The 5969-nt window shown below is 38.0% G+C and overlaps 1 protein-coding gene across 1 annotated transcript in view; it reads right to left on the bottom strand.

Annotated features, from left to right (window-relative positions):
- LOC140143078 (macrophage mannose receptor 1-like) overlaps positions 1-5969 on the bottom strand; it is a 172813-nt gene that overhangs the window by 79531 nt on the left and 87313 nt on the right. The gene's annotated exons all lie outside the window — the stretch shown is intronic.

Here is a 5969-nt window from a genome sequence, read left to right as displayed (position 1 = left end):
TAGGATACTGAATCAATAGGTAATTAGGTTCGAATACAATAAAATGTTAGATTTCATATGGGTATTTGTTTTGGTTGACCCCTTTGTGGCATTCATTGGGCTATATTACATTTAGAATCCACTGGAGCTGCCTATAATATATATACCCCATATCTTCCACAGGGGGAGTGTGGAGTTTAAGTGGAAAAGCCATTGCTGTGATGTCTCAAAACTTCGCATGTCCTCAATTATAAAAGCAAACAGAGATTCTTTGACAAACACAAAATTGTTTATCAAATAGAATCACACAAACATGATTATTTTATTCAGATTTTATTATAATAAATCGAAGGAAGATGTTCTTGTTTCTTGATAAATTTTCCAAATATATGCTACTTCTGTCATCACATCTTACCATCGTTAACATAGGCGAGAAGGAAGTTGTTCTCATTGAGACTATGTATGGAAACTAAGTTAGCACCATCTTGTTGGCATCTATATATGGCTGCACTGTAACTCTCTGCTATTGCATTGTGCTTATAGCAAAAACCATTGTATCCTTGGTAGTCTCCACTACAGCCGTATGTAGGTGGTACTGGTGTGGGTGGTGGAGCTGTTGTAATACTCATATCTGGCAGGAGATAAATGAAAATACTGCAAAATCATAAAAGTGAAACTAAGAATATTTTTTGTCATTCATTCTATTGGTTCATTATTGTCCGTTATATGTGATACGATCAATCGGAACTCGGAAATATTGATTTTAAGATATAGCCAAACAAAGGAAACATTTCCTTTTGTTTCCGTTTGTTTTGGAAACTCTTTTATTACTCATATCTTTGGAACTGGTTGCTCAATTTCAATGCGGTTTTCTGCAAAAGGCAACTTTGTAAATGCTTTTTATAAACTATAAGAAACTGAAAATTTAATATTTCAGAGTTCTGACTGATTTTGCTTGATCGCATCACATATAAAATCAAGCATATTGTAACTCAAGCATCTTTCAAACAATACAATGTTGTGGATATACATTATGTGATTAATGTGCATCTAAACTTCAAATATTTGGGAAAATGTTGGTATCTTCTCTTTAATGGTATCAGTATGCAATGGTCTGAAACAGACCTAAAAAAGTGGCACAATGCAAATGTGAGTCGATATCATCCTTATTATTTTATAATTTTATCCCCTACCCTGGCCCTTACTCTGTACAATTATTCTAACCTCTTTCATAATAATCAAATGGATAAGTGTCCATTGTAGGAGTCAGTCCACCCACATCATCCTTAGTCAAGTCACTGAGATAACACACACGATTGAGGCGATCATAATCAAAAGATCGGCAAGTGAATGATGTCATAGATACACACTTTTTGGCACAGTCTTGAGGCCATATGTCAGTGAGAATGATGTTATCATACCCATCAATCTTGGCCAAGGTATACACATAGAAATTCTTGGAGAGGTAGGCTGCAGATGAAAATATAATAGATTAGATACAAAATATATCAAAATACTTTAGGTTTGGTATATCATTATTAGATTGTTTCATGTTTGGCATGCAATTTGTAACATGTGTGTATGCAATCAGATTCAGATTCAGATTCAAATTAAATTTATTTCAAATTTGTGGCCCGTAGGCCAAATTACATGAAATATTACATTTGCATTGCTTACATTAAAAGACATAAAAAACATATAAAATATACATAAAATCACAAAAAAATTGCTCAAAGAAATTAATTGCACTTATTGAGGCAAAATCTCACACTCACACAGCTCACACACACGCCCCACCACCTTAGATACAACCACACCCAAACTATCAGCTCTCCACAAACACACCCCCACACACACCACAGATGCACTAAAGAATTGAATAAAACAGCATTTAATAAATAACATAACAAAATATTGCACCAGCCAAATTATAAGGGACAAATTGGATACATCAAGATAAAAATGTCATAAAATCACAGTTAAAACACACCAGCTGAAAAAATAAACTGGTTAATTATGTTAGCCAAATCCAATAAATATTACTCACGGAACTGAGCATTCGCCATCTTGGCTGATGGCTTGATCACAGATGAGCTGGTCCACTGCTTTTCCCATAAAACTTGGTTGCTATAGACGCATCCTCGTTACCCGGAAGTGATGTTGATTTAAGCAGTGGGTCATATACATGATCTAGAAAGTACGCACCCATGTCGCGGTTGAGTGAGTTCTTCCCCTTTTTTCTGATTTGGATGGCCTCCCTGACTCTTCTTGAGAAGGTGTTTGAGTCTCTATCCAGTAATCCACTGCTTAAATCAACATCACTTCCGGGTAACGAGGATGCGTCTATAGCAACCAAGTTTCAAGGGAAAAGCAGTGGACCAGTTCATCTGTGATCAAGCCATCAGCCAAGATGGCGAAAGCTCAGTTCCGTGAGTAATATTTATTGGATTTGGCTAACATAATTAACCAATTTATGATCTCAACAATCCTACCAAATGAATTTCTTTGCTGACACCAGCTGAATATGAACATGATGAGGTGCACTAATTAAGTAGATGGGTGAGATAGGGTATTGAGCTATACCCATATCTTTTTGTTTTGGTTCTAGGGACCTGATACTTACTTACTACACTGTCTAAGGGTCATATTGTGGGTCCTCATATTGTGTGGAAACCATTCTGAGTACCTTTTTTTGAGCAAACTGTGTACAGGGATGTAATCTTCTATCATTCAAAGTTTGGAGTTCCAACTGATAAAGGGAATCTGTGTAGGATGAGTAATTAGCACCAAGGATAATGCGGCAAGCCCTCTTTTAGATGTGATCTAATTGATGTGCTTGGTCGTTGGTGATACTGCCATGCCAGACAGGGGCTGCATATTCGCATGATTTTTTTATAATTTTTTGAACACCCAAAATAGGGGGGTTATAGAATTATTGAGGGCTGGCGACTTAAATTTTCGCGCACTGTGCACGCATTCTTTAACTTCACAATCAAAATGTGCGTACAATCTATGCACAAATTTTTACGCTCTCATGACCTTCTTTACACTTACGATAAAAAAAAAATTCTGCGCTCGCGCACATTCTTCCTTCCTAAGTTGGGGCACTCTGTGCTGTAGTTCCAGCAATGAATAATTTGTCTTGCATTTGTGTAAGTGGAAGGGGGGGGTCGTAAAACAATTTTGCCCGTGATAGGGGGGTCATAAAATTGACTCCAGTCACCGACATATTTAGGACCCCCCTTCCAAGAAAATGTCAGCCCCTAAAACAAACAATGAAAGTAAATAACTAAATGAAGAAAGTAAACAAGGGATGGAACAAAAAGAACATAAAAATAAAAAAAGGAAAGGTAGAAAGGAAATCAAACTAGAATAAGACAACTTACGACTTCTTTTACAAATGTATGTGAGAGTGGAATCACAATCTACATCACTCCATTTGCCTCTGGCAGCGTCTACATAAATAATCTCGGCACAGTGCTCTCCACCAACATTATTGGGTTCACCTGAAATAGAGAAGTCAGTTAATCACTGGTCTATATAAACTAAATTCTGTAAACTAGTCACATTGTTCTGTTGCTGCTATTCCCTTTTTAGTTGAATTTATACTCAGTCGTTCTTGCAGAAAAGCAATTCTCACGCAAGCTCAGTGTTTCCTTCCATTTTCAGAGCATCAATCCGATCTATCAATCCAAATCAATGTTACTTTTGCGAATATTGAAGAAATCTCAACTCCCGAGCAATGTTGCTTGACACATGACTGCATCAACCAATCATTTCCCATCAACTGAATCTTGCTAATTAACTTACCTTTCTTGATCATTAGCTTTCGGAGATTAATTAATTCAAAGCAATAATTATTGACAGCAATGGATATGTTCTAAAAATGTATTTTGTGGCCTTTTAAATATTTTAATTGTTATCTTCAATTGCTATCGCTGTGAATAGTATTAATGCAAAACCTATTGTTGTTTGCACATTGCTATTCAAAAGTGGTGCATCGCAATCGCTCAGCAAATTCAGCTTATAATTGGGCTTTAAACAAGTTTGTATCGCCTTTTTGACCAACCTAAAAATCTAAAAAACATAGTCACTTTGTTTTCACATTTTCATATATTTGGCATAAAATTTTGCTAAACCTTGTAAATCATTGTAACTCGTACAAAGATTTTTGTCATTTGATTGGTCAACCCTGACATACGCGTGCATATAGCGAACCCGGTTACAACCTTGACTCGCCAATTATAGGTATGTGTGTCGCTTCTAACATCAATATAGTTTGTAATTTATTTTGTTTTGCTGGTGATTTATAAAATAAAGTGGAAAAAGGAATGCATGTATGAGTTATATAAAACAAATATTGAATGTTTTTATATGTTCAATGGAAAGAATATTTTCATTCAGTGAAATATGAACTGTTCCATTCAACTCGGCAAAGCCTCGTTAAATGGAACGGTTTGTCTTTCACCTCATGAAATTATTCTTACCATTGTACTCAATATTTTTATACCATTGTATTTTGTGTAGAACTTGTGTTTTTTAATAGTGTATGAGGCAAAATATATTTAAAAAGGAAAACTGACCAAATGACTGTGACTTTGCAGCTTTGGGCAATACAAACTTTGTTCCTGCTTGGTTGGTATCTTATTTCATGCATTTAGGTTGTGACTGGTGACATGCAGGCTTTTACCCAAGACTACTCTCATACCTTTCCTTTGTGTGCTCATTTTGTAAGTCACCACCATTCTGCCACTTTCCTTGCTTTTTTATTCTAGTTGGGATTGACTGTGGTGACTTGCAGCTTGCTTGTCCTTCATTGGTATTTTGTTGAGTAAATGAATTACTAATATATCAAAGGAGATGACACCGGATGACTCCTTATCCATGCATACCAGTTGATATCCAATCAGACCATTCACTACCTCCAATACACACACGAAAATAATCAACAAGATTGGAACCTAAGACTCACCTGCATCCCAGTTGCTACATCTGGTAGGGCTCCTTGAATGAATGAAACGTTTAACCAATTTCTCACGACTTACTTGTTTAGATGTGGTGGCCTGCGGCCAACATCCATTGACCTCCGGTGCCAACTGATGTTACTGGGAAGTTGGAAGGGTCACGTGACCTAGCCCGTTAGGGCTAGATTCATGTGACACGATGAGCCGGTTGTATGATCTTGGGAGGTGGTGGCTTCCTCTGTCTTTGTTAAGGTCGTTGTTGGTTCGCCTTATGTTGATGGCCTCTTTAACTCGTCGCTTGAACCAGTTCTCTTCTTTGTCCAAAACGCGGACCCCTCCCAGTCAATCTTGTGCTGAAACGTGGCCGAATGTTCGCCAACTGGCGAGAAGGATCTGGTGTGTTCAACCAAGCGAGTTTTAAGGGTTCTGGCACTTTCTCCCACATAAGTGGAAGTGCATTCCTTGCAAGGCACCTGTCCTTTGGTGCTACCAGGAGCGATCTAAGAGTGTTTTGTGGCTTGACGTGAGTGCTGATGACGTTGGAGCGGAACAGTCTTTGCAAAGACTCTGTGACCCCTGCCACATAGACACATTGCCTCTTGACGCAATGGTATTGTGCCCAAGTAGCCTGTTTTCGTCCCGGGCACTATTTCTCATGACTGTGTCCCAGGACAAGTCCTGATAGCCGTACACTTCCAGTGAACTGTTCAGTTCTTGTTGTTTGTCCTCCTCAGAAGACACAGTGGTGTTTGCTCTGTCACTTAGTGTCCGAATTACACCCAACTTATGTTGGAGCGGATGGTGGGAAGAGAAGCTTAAATGTGACCTCACGTGTATCTCATTAAATGAGGTACACGTAGCACCAAATTGAGGTACCAATGAATACGACCTTCATGCCCATTTTACACTGTAACTCGGAATACAATTGAGGACATTTACGGCTCATTCGTGCTGTACGGTCACAAATACTGTTCGGTATGGGCTCCTTATTCTAATCCTCTTCAGCACTTAGGTCACTACCTCTAA

This window comes from Amphiura filiformis, chromosome 20 (genome assembly GCF_039555335.1).
Source record: "Amphiura filiformis chromosome 20, Afil_fr2py, whole genome shotgun sequence".
NCBI lineage: Eukaryota > Metazoa > Echinodermata > Ophiuroidea > Amphilepidida > Amphiuridae > Amphiura > Amphiura filiformis.
This window is presented reverse-complemented; position numbering and strand designations above follow the sequence as displayed.